The following is a 15,393-nucleotide window of genomic DNA, read 5'->3' on the forward strand; positions in this document are numbered from 1 at the left end:
AGTCAAATATTCAGAGCGCACCGCTGCGGACACCAACTCCGCCGATCCCAGAAACCCATCTAGCCGCAAGTGCAATTCCTGTAGGCCAGAAAAGTAGGAATAGTCTCTAGAGTCGGGGTGCTGCGCTCGCCAGATATCCGTGAGCCCCCAGTGCGTCTGCCATTCCTTCCTCCCTTTAGCCACTCGCCGGACTGGAGAGTCCGGGAGGGGGGGGTGTGAGCGGTCGGCCTCCACGTCCACTACTGAGTTAAAATCACCACCTAGTAAGAGGGTTCCCGAGAGAAAATGGGCCAATGAGCCCGACAACCCAGAGAGGAAAGCAAGCTGGTCCACATTAGGTGCATAAACACAACAAATATTCAGGTCCCTACCCCCCACTGTGCCGGAGATAGCTACATAGCGCCCCTCCGGATCCACCACCGATTTTGTAACCTGCAGGGGAACCCCAGCCCTTATCCATATTAGCGCCCCCCTCGCGTAAGCTGAGTATGAAGTGCAGTAGACCTGCCCTCTCCATCTACGTTGCAGCGCCGCCCCTTCCGCCTTGGTGAGATGTGTTTCCTGCAGCAGCGCTATCTGCACCCCTTTACGCATTAGATAAGCGTGAACCTTGTGACGTCTGGACATAGTGTGAAGCCCCCGTACATTCCAAGTGATGCATTTTACATTAGCGATCTCAGCCATTGTCCCACATCGTCTGTCCCGGGCTTTCCCACCAACGCTCAAACAAAAACAAGCTACAGTCAAGTCAACACTGATGGCGGCCATTTTCCCCAACAAAAACCCAATACCCGTCTGAAACAAACCCCACCCAACCCACCCCAGAACAGGACCCAAATAGCTCCTTCTAGTTTCCATCCAAACTGTGTCCCCAGCAACCCCCGTTCCCCGACTAATCCTGCGGTCGCCACCGCAGGGAAGCCTTAGGGGCTAGGTGCGGGCCGGGCGCCAGTAATGGGCCTTCGAGTCTCGGACCACCGAGACTAATTCGAGCCCCAAGTCAAAAAGCGTCAGCTCAATCGGGGCCCCCCAACCCCATCAGCGGATCATGGCATTAATCGCATCCTCCACAACCCCCGCTGCAAACCCCCGCCCAAATGGAATTAGCTCACCCAGTCATCCCTGCCCGTCCAGCATGCCCTCAGCTGAGTCCGGAGTAACCACTGGCAAGTGAACACTATCGGTCTCCGACTCCTCTGTGTCCGTATGAGACCCCTCGCCGCGAGGATCCGATTCTTCAACAATGGGGCCGCCTTGTGAACCAGACAGATTAGAGACCATTTCCAGTACTCCCCGCCGCTCCGCCATAGTCTCTACTGTCGAAGACTTGCCTGGTTTGCCGCGGCGGCTTCGGAGTCTCTTGGAACGACGTTGTTGTACGGGCTCCGTAGTCAACTGGGATGATGAGCCGAAACCATCTTTGCCAGCCCTATATAGTTCGAGCCAATTACAGACTTCCTCCGGGGTATCAAAGAACTGGGTCTTGTCGTCAAGGATAATACGGAGCCTTGCAGGGAAGAGGAGCGAGTACTGGATACCCTCGCTCCGGAGTTCACGCTTGACCGCCAGGAAAGAGGTCCGTTTTCGTTGGGTCTCATACGTATAGTCTGGGAAAATGTTCACCTGGCTATTCTCCTCCTGATAGGGGCCATTGTGCCTGGCAGCGTTGAGGAGCAGGTCCCTGTCCCAAAAATGCAATAAAGGCGCCACCACCGGGCGTGGGGAGCAACCTTGTTGTGGCGGCCTCGCCGGCACCCTATGTGCTCGTTCCAGGGTATAGAAGGAGGACAGACCCTCTGGAGCCACCGTGTCCCGGAGCCAAGCTTCTAGGTAGGCCACCATGTCGCCATCTTCGATCTTTTCTGGCAGGCCCACCACCCGAATATTGTTCCGTCTGTTACGCCCTTCAGTGTCTTCCGCCCGTTTCTTCAAGGCATCGATCCGGGACAGGGCATCCTTCATCGTCGCAGCCAGAGTCTTCTGTGCTGGCTCCAGAACCTTCACTGAGCTCTCTACCTCCTTAACTCTATCCGAGAGCTTGCCGTGGTCCGCCCTGAGGAGGCCCAAACTCGTCGCAACCTGGGCGATGTCTTGCTGCAGGGCTAATCGCGTGTTTGCGATCGCCTCAAGGACCCGGTCGAATTGTTGTTGTAGGTGGGGACCACCAGAGCTCTCCGGGTCAACTCGGCCGTCCTTGTCCGGCGCCTCCGTGTCCGAGGCGGCCGGGGTGGTCCCTTTGGGCCCCCTTGGTTTCCCCATGGCGGATGAGTCTCGTAGGGGAAAGTTCGGCAGAGTCACTACCAAGTGTGGGCGTCGACTATGGCTCTCCTGGTACGTGGTCGTTTTGAAGAGGGCCTTCGATCGTCTTCGCCAAGGCCTACCACTCCTCCGATTCTTCGGGACGTGCCACCGCTGTGTCCCCGGAGGCCACTGAGGGGGAGGCGGGGGCGAACGGTGTCAATCTGGGTAGGCCCGTCGGGTCGAGGAAGACCTCGAATGAGAGGCACCAGTGCTGCCGGAGACTCTATGGCGCCAGGTCGCCGTGCTGCCCATAAAGTTCTCAGGGCTCCGGCGAGTTCAGGTACGCAGTGGGAGGCAGCCGGGCGTTTCGCGTGGTATTGTTGGTCCGCTCAGGGCCTCCGGCCGTTCATGACCAGCCTGCGCCGGAAAATTAGACAATCCATTTAGGGATGGCCACGGTGCCCAGACACTCCCAAACCATCAGCCGGACGGTCGCTTCTCGGAAAGATAGGATGTGGAGAAGATGCATGTAGATCTGCTAGGCGTCCACGGGTCTGGGGTCTCGGCAAAGCCATCGAGAAGGTCCGGGCGCCATCTTGGGCTCCGCTCCGTTTGCTTCGCAACTTCGCCTTTTCGTCGGAACAACTGGTTTTCGAGTGTCTCCGAGTGTCTCAGCAGGTCCACTCCAACCCGATCTTCGGTTTGTGGGGGTCGGGGTGCCCCACGGTCCCCGATCTGCAGGATAAAAGCGGGCTCAGTCCCGGAGCCGAGCTCTCAGGCGACCATCGCCATCGGCGTCCAAGCCACGCCCCCATCACATCCTACCTTCACAACAGAACTAATGTCATCCATACCCCTTTTTCTCATCCAAACCGTACTTCACAAAAGCATGGGTCCCTCAAGCCTCTATCATCTCACCAATGCTTTTCATCATCTACATAAAGTAATTACCGGCACTGATCAATCAATGTCACCTCACGTGCTATAACTATGCAGATGACACGCAAATACTCCTTCACCTGGAATGCCCCAATGACATTGGAAACTCACTATTTTTCAGTTTCTCAGAGCCATGGATCAATAGAAGACGTGGAGCCATCTCAAATTGAAGGCTTCCAAAACGGAAATACTACAGTGTGGCGATTTGAAACATTATGACCCGCTTCCTGGCTGGCCTGATAAACTGTGATCACTGCCTAGAAAATCTATGGAAGAGAGAAATCTCGGAATGACCTTGGACTCCCAAGCTATCAATGAATGCCCAAGTGGACAAACTAGCAAGATCAAGCTTTGTTACTATAAAAACTCTGCGACAAACCTTCCACCATCTGGAATTTCCAAACAAGCTCCAGGCTACCATCTCTCTTGTCCTGTCCAAACACGATTACGCCAATAGCCTTTACCACAGATCACCTTTAACAACTATGAAAAGACTACAACGGATCCAGAACTACAACGGATTCAGAACTGTGCTGCCAGACTACTACTACAAGACTGCATCTCCCTTGCCTTGAAAGTCCAGCATTGGTTTCAGGCTGCCAGAAGATTCACGTTCAAGCTGCTTTGTATCACCCTCAAAGCGATACATGGAACAGGACCGCTCTTCATCAGGAATAAAATCACCAAAGGAACAAAGGAACCTCTGCTCTAAAGGGGCATCTCGCCTCAAAATCCCAACGTACAAGAAAAAAAAATGGGTGGCACATCCTTCTCTGTTCCAGCAGCCAAACTATGAAACTCTTTACCCCCAACATAAGATCCATGGATGCCCACGTTATCTTCAGAAAACTACCCACGAATTGGCTCTTCCCCACATAACCACCATACACAAACAGAAATATTCAGCATATCCCTCTGTATATAAGCATTTATTTGGACTATAGATATGTACCTATATATCTGTATTGCTTTGTACGTGTACAGTAATAAAATTTTTAAAAAAATAGATATTCGTTAGTTCTGCTTAACAAATGTACATATTATTGATGGTTACATTATTCTATGTTTAACATGTATATAAGTGACTGCATAAATAAGTAAATCTCTTATCATAATTATTTATCTACAATTGCTTCACTATTGAATTACAAATTATTTTTTTATAAAGTGCAACACTTGAAAGCCAGATTTATTAAATGCATCTTTATTCTACATATACTACCTTCCTTATGCATATATATATATATATATATATATATATATATATATATATATATATATATATATATATATATATATATATATATATATCCAACGTAAAAGTTATCCCAACTTCAAGGAGCCAGCAATCAGGTAGGTGTAAAAAAACGCGCTACGCACAAGGTCAGTTTCATTCCTAAAGCAATTGGGAATGGGCGTAGCGCGTTTTTGTTGGAATCCCCATTTGAGGTGGTAATACATTGCTGATTGGTACATTGGTTTTGTGATTTACAGAATATGTAAAGGTTGGAAGGACCCCAATTCTGTTATTGGTATACGCGACACGTAAGTGTTAACATTGTGACTGTAGCATCTGTTACGAACATGGGGAGTTAAGGGTGAACACCTGGTGAGATAGCGGTTATACACACATGCGGTTTGAAACAGTGTGCTTATGACAAATGTAATTGATGGTTGAAGTGCGACACATTAATGCCACAGGTTGTTTATTGTTTGTATGTTTTATTTTTATTTTTATAGAATCGATTCCCTGATGAAGGGCAGTATTGACATGCCCGAAATGCATTGGATTATAATCACTCTTGTGTCGTTGATGCATACATGAATTAACATGAATGAACTGAATTCATGGTTGGAATAATGTATTAGATAACATAAGATGAACCAACAAACAGTATAATAAAAGAACTGAACTAAAAAACTGTTGTCGTTTTGGAATCCTCTACATACTGAGGAGAGAAGGTGTGCCTAAAGGGGATGTCTGTAGTGACCCACTACAGACACTGTTTTCCTTTCAAGTGTTTCACAAGCCTCTGAGGAAACGCTCGTGAGAGCGTGAAACGCGTCAGGCTTTCAGATTTAAACAGAACTTTGCGGATTCCTTCCTGCGCTGCCAAAACCTGCAAATAAAAACGAATATTTACATCTACCTGATTGCTGGCTCCTTGAAGTTGGGATAACTTTTACGTTGGATATATATATATATATATATATATATATATATATATATATATATATATATATATATATATATATATATATATATATATATATTTATATATATATATATATATATCCTTTTTCCACGAGTTCCGGTAAAGTCGGGTGTGCTGTCAGTGGGCGGTCCGAGCCAGGGCACCGAGAATCCCCAAAATGCGTGCTTCAAAGTCAGCTAGATACAGACAGACTGCTCGGACACCTCTCTTGTGCAGTTAAATATAGGTTTATTGGCAACAACAACGCGTTTCGGCGATTAAGCCTTGATCACGCTAACCATCTCGTCGTAAAAGTGCCATTTAAATCCACATACAAATATAGACATAAACAAAGGACTACTTTGCAGGTCACCATAGAATGTCAATAAACGTGTCGGCCATTTTGACATATCAACCAAATCAATGTAAGCGGTCGTAAATACAAAACCAAGTAGCAAGGCACCAGTTAAATGATCATATTCATGTAAAATATTATATCATGTTGCCACAATGCCACAACGTGTGATGAGCACCCGCCTTGTTAAGTAAACCAGTTCCGCGTTTCAAAAGGTCATACAGTCCAAATAAAATAAAAGACTGACAAAGTTCTCCTCGCCCAAGTGGGCATGACATTGTGGGTGTCCACTGCGTTCTGATACACTGAGTGCTTCGCACATAATAATCCTAGTCTTGCCAGACAGTCCTATGTACCTGCAAGGAAACAATTAAAATTACTGGAAAGCAGCTGTGACAAGCTATCATTGCAAATCAAGATTACACTTAATGTAGGTGTATTGCCAATTCTTCATTAACATTGAGTCCGTTGGGTACAGTACATTCGAAGTCAATGATATAGGTTGATTCAAGTTTTCGCAAAGAGAGTTCACAATTACCACCTCTCATCCCCAGGTCTACACTATCAATCACCACCATACGTAGTTTGGTTTCATCACTGTAGTGGTGTGACTGAAAGTGTCGAGCTACGGGATACGTTTTATTTTTTTTCCTGATGGCTCGGAGGTGTTCCAAGATTCTTTTCTTGGCAGTATGTTTGGTGCTCCCCACATACCATTTGTTACAAGGGCATATCAAAATGCAAATGCAGTAGGTTGTGTTGCAAGTTAAGTGTTTCCTTATGTGAAATTCCTTCCCTGTGTGTGGCACCAGCAGTCTCTCACAGTTCACACTTTCTCTACAGGCTTTACATTTATTGCAGCACTTGTATCCTACTTGGATATCAGGAGTTGCCTTCCTGGTGTGTGTGACATGATTATGGCTCAGCTCATCTTTTAACGATCTACTCTCTCTAAAAGTTATCTGGGGGTTACATGCCAAGTCTGATTTAAGATGTTCATCACTTAACAGCACATGCCAGTGTTTGTTGAAAATATCCCTTATGTTATTGGCTTGGCCGGAATAGGTCGTGATGAATCTGACAGTGTTCAAGTTGTCTCGTTCCCTAGTAGGATAGAGTAGATCATTCCTAGTAATCTCATCCACCCTCTTACATGCAGTGGAAATGGTTTTGGTTCTGTAGCCTCGATCAGTAAATCTGCCACACATTATCATCCTGCTTCAACATTCTGCGCATGCTCAAAAAAACATTTCGCTGGATCCCCACCGAAACTAGGAAAACGGTCACCCACGCTCTGGTCACGAGCCGACTGGACTACGGAAACACCCTCTACGCAGGTACTACCGCTAAACTCCAGAAAAAACTCCAACGAATCCAAAATGCCTCAGCCAGGATCATATTAGACATCCCGCGTAAAGAACACATCTCTGGCCACCTGAAAAACCTCCACTGGCTTCCCGTCAATAAGAGGATCACTTTCCGGCTCCTAACCCACGCACACAAAGCACTCTACGAAATCGGACCAGAATGCCTCAACACACGACTGTCCTTCTACACCCCCTCCCGCCAACTACGATCTTCCAACCAAGCCCTCGCCACTGTACCTCGCATCAACAAAACCACCATGGGAGGTAGATCCTTCTCCTACCTGGCAGCTAAAACATGGAACTCACTTCCCTCTTACCTTCGCCTTACCCAGAACCACCTAGCATTCAGAAAGCAACTTAAAACGTGGATATTTGACAAGTAATCCCCCTCCCCTCCCTAAGCGCCTTGGGACCCTCTGGGTATGTAGTGCGCTATATAAATTCTCTGACTTGACTTGACTGGACTATCAGCTTTTCAGCTTCAAGGATTCAGTGGTGCTGCAATTTCGTTTGGCCTTTTCGTAGTTCCCCATAGGGGATGCTCTGTACCAGTTTGCGGGGGTGTGAACTATCAGCTCTCAGTATGCTGTTCCCTGCCGTTTTCTTGCGATGTAATTTTGTTTCAATATGGGGACCATTAATGTTGATTGCTATATCGAGAAACTCAATTTCCTTTTTACTGAAATTAGCAGTAAAAACCAGATTTAGATCGTTATCATTGAGCTTTTTCACAAAATCAATGGCAGTTTGTTCAGATCATTTCCAAATGACGAAAAATGTCTTCGATATAGCGTAGCCACAGGGCAACTTTGGTGTCAAATTCCTCCATGCGTGCGGCCACCTGCTCCTCCCTCCAGCCAATGAAGAGATTGGCGTAACTGGGGGCGAAGCAGGTGCCCATCGCCGTGCCCTGTGACTGTCTATAGATGCCCCCATCGAAGACAAAGTTATTGTTCAAGCAGAATTCAATCATCCCAATAATCACATTGGAATGATCTAGCATTGAGATTGAACAGGTTTTGAAGAAGTGTTTAATGGCATTGAGTCCCAGTTGGTGCTTGATGCTGGTATACAAGCTACCAACATTGAGGGTGAAAAGAACAAAGTTATCTTCCCAGTGTATTCCATTAATGCTGGTCAAAAAATGGGTACTGTCTCTCAGGTAAGATGGCAGTGTCAGAACATAAGGTCTCAGAAAATAGTCAATGAATCTTGACGTATTTTCTAAGAGTGATCCCATAGAAGACACTATAGGTCTCCCAGGGGGTCCACTCTGTTCTTGTGGAGCTTAGGCAGAAGGTAAAGAACTGGAATCCGGGGGTGTGGGCAGTACAGATAGTAAAATTCCTCCCATTCCAGTAAGCCTTTTTCTCTCCATTCCACCAACATTTCTCTATAGGTAACATTAGATTGTAGTACCTCAGCCCTATCAGATTTAGCATAGCATGAGGTATCCCGTAGTTGGCGAATACCTTCTTCCAAATATTTATTTTTGTCTAAGACAACCACATTCCCCCCCTTGTCCGATTGGCGAATGACAATGTTATCATCCGCTTTCAGATTGTCAATTGCTTGAATCTGGACATGTGTGAGATTCTTCCGATTGAAGGGGGTTTTCATGAATCAGAGTTTCTTCAAGTCCGACAGGACACCCTTCTCAAAGAGATCTATAGCTTCGCATTGAACATTGGGGAGAAAAGTCGATTTGGGTTTAAAATCACTTCTTCCTGAATTAACATCAGTCTCAATCCCCCATTCATTCCAAACAGGGTTCTCTCCAGCATTCTGGGTGTCATTGAGCAACATATTTATGTCCTCAATATTCAAATTACTTACAGTGTCCCGTGCTCTGTCCATCTTGTCTTTTCCAGGTTTGGTATTAAACCACTTCTTAAGTTTCAGTTTTCGTGAGAAGAGGAACAGGTCAATTCTGGTCCGCGCAAAATTCATGTTACTAGTAGGGCAAAAGGAAAGGCCTAGAGGGAGGACATCCCGCTCATCTCTAGACAGTAGACGTTGTGAGAGGTTGACTACAGTCATTGTGTTTTTTGTTGTTTGCTGCCCCGTGTTTCCACTCCCATGGGGGCACTTTCCACTTCTATACCTCCAAATCGCCGAAACGCGTTGTTGTTGCCAATAAACCTATATTTAACTGCTCAAGAGAGGTGTCCGAGCAGTCTCTCTGAACTAGCTGACTTTAAAGCACATATATATATATATTTATTACCTACTGGCGACAGCCAGTAGGTATATATAGTTAGGATTTTTTTCCTATGGGATTTCTGAAAATTCTATGTCGAATAACTTTGGCGTTTGTGGACGAAATTGGCTGAAATTTTCAGGAAAATGGCACATTTCGTTTCTGAGCAGCCCCTGAAAATTTGGGGGGGTTTTGTCAAGGGGGGGCCGAGAAAAAAGGGGGTCCCAAAACTCGTTTTTCCCATTCTTTTTTCTATAGGGCGGTTGGAATCACTTTTAGCTCGAACGGCTGAATGGATTTACATGAAACTTGGCAAAATTGTAGATATAGTTTGCCCGAAATGCCTTTGCTATGTCTCAATATATGTGGTCCAGTGGATTTTGAGAAATTAACGTTTTAAAAAACAGATATATCTGTAACAGCGCTCCGGTTAGCGCCCCGGTTCGCGTACCTGACGCGTAACGGAACTTCGCGAAGCTGATTGGCTCTCCGGTTTCTGTCAACATTCTAAACAGTCCGGATCGGCCGCCATCTTGTCTCTCTGTAGGGTAGGATCGAGAGACAAGAGGTGGAGAAAAACTAAGGGGGAAATTAATGACAGGGGGCAAGGTAGACCCCTCCTGACCCCCTAGGAATGATGTGGGGGATATTAAAGGGACCCGTGGGGCAAAAAATAAAAATTTTCGATTTTTCGCCGTAGAGGCGCGTCCCGGTACGCGAACCGGGCAGCTAACCGGCAGCGTAACGGGAGGAGGAGAAGCTGATTGGCTGTCAACATTGTAAACAGTCCGGAGCGGCCGCCATCTTGTCTCTCGGTAGGTTCGAGAGACAAGATGTGGTGAAAAACGAAGGGGGAAATGAAGGTAAGGGGGCAAGGTAAACCCTTCCTGACACTCTAGGATTGATGAGGGGGATATTAAAGTCCCCCGCAGGCCAAAAAAAAAAAAAAAAAAAAAAATTTGGTGATTTTTCGCGGTAGAGGCGCTTCCCGGTACGCGAACCGGGCAGCTAACCGGCAGCGTAACGGGAGTCCGCCATCTTGTGTATTTAGAACGTCTGGTTCACGTACCGGGTAGCGTCCCGGTAAGCGTAACAAGGGGAAAACCTAGAGAAACAGTAAAAAAAAATGAAGGGAATAGATTTCCAGCAAACTTGGCAAAATTGTAGGGACTGTTTGTTTGATGTGCCTTTGCAAGGCCTCAAGATATGTGCACGTGTGGATTTTGTCTAATTAAGGTTAAAAAAAAAATATATCTGTAAGCGTGCTCCGGCGCGCTTACGTTACGGGTTTTGTTTGCGCTGCAGAGCCGATACGTCACGGTTATGCGACGCGTCATGAGGCGTCTCACGTGGCTACGTGATACGTCACGTAATAAAGAATATATTTTACATCTATAGATATTAGCTTTTAAAAAACCAATGAAATTCACTGAAAAAACCATAGGTTATAGACCATATATAGTTAGGAATTTGCATTTACAAAACCTTGAACATTCACTGAAAAAACCATAGGTTAGAGACCATATATAGTTAGCTGGACATTTAATTGACATAAAACCAATGAAATTCCATATATAGTTAGTTGCACTAACTATATATCGCGCACCCGCAATCCACTGCTGATGATGTCACATATTACATCATTCATGACATGGTCAGTGACATCACTGATGACATCATCCAGTGACTGTGTGTTTCTGTAAAGTTTAAATATGTTTTACATATTGAAGAATGAGTGGATGTATAAGTGTCTGGATGAAGGATTTAGTAGGTGCGTGACTGACTGAGTGAGTGAATGAATGTGTCTTACTGAATGCATGGGTTAGTGACTAAACTGTCTGAAAGTGTGCATCAATATGTCTGTTGTTGTGCAAGCTGCTGCATGTGTTGATCAGTAGCTATATGAGTGGCTATATGGGTTATTGATTGGTTGCCCAAGTATTTGTATGGAAGACTGAGTGTGTGTGTGTGGCTGGCTGGGAGGTGTGTGACTCTTGCAGATCAATGTGTACTTGTATCAGTAATTGTATAAGAGAGTAAGTATGTGTTAGTATATGTTTGAAAAAGTAAGGTGTTCTGTGTTTAACTGTATAGATGAGGAAATCGAAGTGTGATTGATTCTTTACAGGACTGACTAGGTGTGTGAGTAACTCCATGGATGAGTGGCAGTGTGTGAGTGTCTGCATAGGTGTATGAGTGCATATGATAGTGTTGTAATAATGAGTGACTGTATGTATGAGTGATTGTATGGGTGAATGAGTGAATGTGTGTGTAGACGTAGGAATCAGTGAGTGCGTATGTAGTAACTGGTATTGGTGTGTCATGATGTCATCAGTGAAGTCATTTGAGATTTCATCAGTGATGTCATTAGTGATGTCACTGACCATGTCATGAATGATGTAATATGTGACATCAACAGCAGTGGATTGCAGGTGCGCTATATATAGTTAGTGCAACTAACTATTATTATTATTATTATTATATCTGATTTTGTAGAGCGCACAGCTACCCGTGGGTTTCCCGGGTAGCTGGAATTTCATTGGTTTTATGTCAATAAAATGTCCAGCTAACTATATATGGTCTCTAACCTATGTTTTTTTCAGTGACTATATATATATATATATATATATATATATATATATATATATATATATATATATATATATATATACATATATACCTTCTATGTACTTATGTATCTATACATTTATTACTTTTTTCTAATTCAGCATATCCAAGGCACTACCCTATTTTTTACCCTATACCACTCTCAATATATCCATTACCTCTACCCTTTCCAATGCACTACCATATTTCTCACCCTATACCTCTATCAATAGATCCTCTACCTCTACTCTCTCATTCATCCCAAACCCCATACCACTACTAGGATCCCAGCATAACCTTTTCTCGACCTCCTCTGCCCTTCCTTGTATCATCTCATACCGCCTTTACTATTCAGATCTCCCAAGCAGGCCTTTCTAAATCCTAACATCTGACTTTTCCCCCTCCACCTCACATCTACTCATCTCAGGTTCCCTCCTACTGTCTTGAACTAAAAATAAAAAAAAGATTTTAGACCCTTCTCTCTTCTATCCCTCTTTCCCTCCTCTATCCCTCGACTATTCCTGTTCAATCCAAAAAACTGAATAATATTCTCATATACGCTCCACAGGATCCGGATGATGATCATAAGGCCCACCTCCAAACGTCAGAAACACTCCGATAAATATATATATCAACAGAGTATTTGAGCCATTAGGTGAGGGGTAAATACAAAATAATAATCAGGGAAGGAAAGGAAGGGGTCAGCTGGGAAGGGGAAGTACCTGGAACGACAAAACATACAGGGATAAGAACACCGTTCATTCAGCACTGCAAACTCCAATATACTTTCCTAATAGACTAGATACCTGTGTGTATAAGCTGGACTAAGGAAGTAGGTTTCTCTGATTCCCCTCTTGGCAGTAATGCTTGTGTCCTATATGGAATATAAACATTGTAAGACCAATATCATATTTACAACTGAAGCAAACGGACCTGGTAAGATACCCCCTATCCTACCTTCGATCTGTAGTTACTCTTTAGTATAAGGGGTTCCTGAGGTGGGGTTTCCACCAATGAAAATAGAAAATGGACTGAGAGGAGAAAGTATATAAGCACTTAAGTAGAAACACAGACCACAGTAATGCGTGGGAGGCAAGAACCACAGCACTCCGCTCTGCTTAATCCACTGTACTCTACCAAGTCAGCATATAACCCACAGATACCATAAATGAAGAAGTCCAAAAGAAAGAACGGAATGTTGTTGAATAGTATTATACCAGACTAATACCATAAGAGCACAACATCCCAAGAATCAACAGTTTGCTCACACGGCAACCAGTAGCTGCCACCGCCACCACGCTCCGCTTGCGGGTGTAACTAGTTCACACACACCGTAACAAGACGCTTGTTCTGGTTACACGGAGCTGCGACCGCCACCGGGCACCACCTACACATGGTAGTTATGGATATGTGAAAGTCAACGTAATAGCACACAAAGTACAAGAAGACACGGCGGCGTGTGGTGCCCTCTACCACTCTGCTCCGCTCTTCTACAATGAACTCCACACAAGGAAGTATCTTCCGATACTTCTAACGAAACGGCAGCGTGTGGCGGAATTACCACCACGCTCCGCTCTATCAAGAACCAAACTAAGGATAATGCGCGGCAGTTCCTTCACTGCTCGCAACAACGAAACGGCAACGCGTGGCTGCAACCACAGCGCTTCGCTCAATGACGGTCTCTGAAAGGCGGAGAACCGCTCCTACCTAATGCCGATGATCCCAACAACAGCGCCCCAGGCGTCCTCCACAGAACCGCGGGGAAGAGACCTTCTTCTCCGCTCGAGTCCAAACCCAGAATAACACGCAACAGGAAGCGTGTCTCACAGTCTAAAGTAGCCTCAGTCGAGGCTTCTGGGAAATGTCGTCTTTCCTGCCTGAATCTGATTTGCAATCATACAGTCCTCCTAGCAGTGTAATGCAGGCGCTTAGACGGACCCTGACAAATATGTCCACCACTCATGTTAATTTCATATTTCCCCATACGAACTCCCTTCCACCTCCCCTTCACTTATCTCAAACCCAATCCTACGGCTATAAACTCCCCCAAAAATCTAGACCCTTCCCTCTTTTATCCCTTCACTATTCCTTTTCAATCCAAATAACAGACTAACAAGTGTACCACTCAAATTAATTGTATATTTCCTTATATGAATTCCCACTAATTCTTGTTGGGTTCCGGAGTAGCGTGCTACTCACCAAAAAGTACTTCAACAACCAATCTGGGGTACCAAGCGCTGTATAAATGCAAACATTTTTTCCCTCTTCTATACCTCCACTGTCATTCTCAATCCAAATAACTGACTAACATGTCCACCACTCATATTTCACTATACTAATTCACCACTAATAATTTATGGGTTCTGGAGTAGCGTGCTACTCACCAAAAAAGAACTTTGGCGCCTCATCAGGGGTAGTAAGCGCTATATCAATGGAATTAGAATACAATATTGTGTAACGTTCCTCTAGTGTTTCAAGATGTTATAGAGGGTGTTGGGATATAGCCATCATGGTGACTGAAGCCACCCAGCACAAGGGGCTTGAACATACCTTGAGTGCATCGACTCTCAGGAGGAAGCTGAAGCAGATCTTTTACTTGAGTCCTTTTACTTTTGATATAGAGTGCTCTGCCATGGAAGAGGGGTTACAATTCTTATTTATAAGGGTCTCACGGGTGCTAAATTTTGGAAGTTCACAGGTATTGCAGGTACAATGTTCGGAAGGTCTCTTGAAATGGAACAGCCTAGCTGGCAGATTAGGTTTAAAATCCTCCATAGAAGCTGATGTAGGGAAAACTGGATTTTGGAACTTTATCGTTCTGAAATGATGGTTCTTGACATAATTGTAAACTGGTATTTCATGACATAAAGGGCACTTAAAAACTACTATTGTCTACTAAAGTTGTTTAGCTCAAACCACTTGTTTGGAACTAAAGGTAACTAGGTGGAATATTGTAGTTTTCAGTTGATCTGTGTGACTCCACACATTACTAGATATGGAAAACTAGGAAGAACTATCATCGGTATGTTCTCGAATCCTCTGTAAGAAAATATTTTCAACCTTGAGGCCACATATGCCTCTTGTTATTTTACTGAGAATCAATCGATAAGTCTTGTTAAAACTGTACTTCGAAAAAACTGCCAAATCTCACAATATTGCTCAAAATTAAAGATAGTTTTCAGGTCAAAAAAATCCATGTAATTTACTTTGAAGCTTTTGGTTTATTGGAGAGCTTTTTTCCATGTGTTACCCAACACCCTAATGTATCATTTAGGAATTGTTGAGGTAAGATTATGAATTATGGTTATGGGCTATGCTGACCTGGGGGAGATTATCACACAACCACAACTGCAATGTAGAATCTCTGTCAAATTTGACCTCATGTATATGTGTCTGGATTATCTGTATTTCTGGACAGATCGGATTAAATGCTTTGTGTAGGTTTTTTTTGGTGACACTCTGATTTTATAATAATGTTTCCAGTATCTA

General features: G+C 44.6%; 1 protein-coding gene across 1 annotated transcript in view; it reads left to right on the plus strand.

Annotated features, from left to right (window-relative positions):
- Positions 1-15,393, plus strand: part of WDR97 (WD repeat domain 97) — a 474,462-nt gene that overhangs the window by 202,497 nt on the left and 256,572 nt on the right. The gene's annotated exons all lie outside the window — the stretch shown is intronic.

This window comes from Lissotriton vulgaris, chromosome 4_1 (assembly GCF_964263255.1).
Source record: "Lissotriton vulgaris chromosome 4_1, aLisVul1.2, whole genome shotgun sequence".
Lineage (NCBI taxonomy): Eukaryota > Metazoa > Chordata > Amphibia > Caudata > Salamandridae > Lissotriton > Lissotriton vulgaris.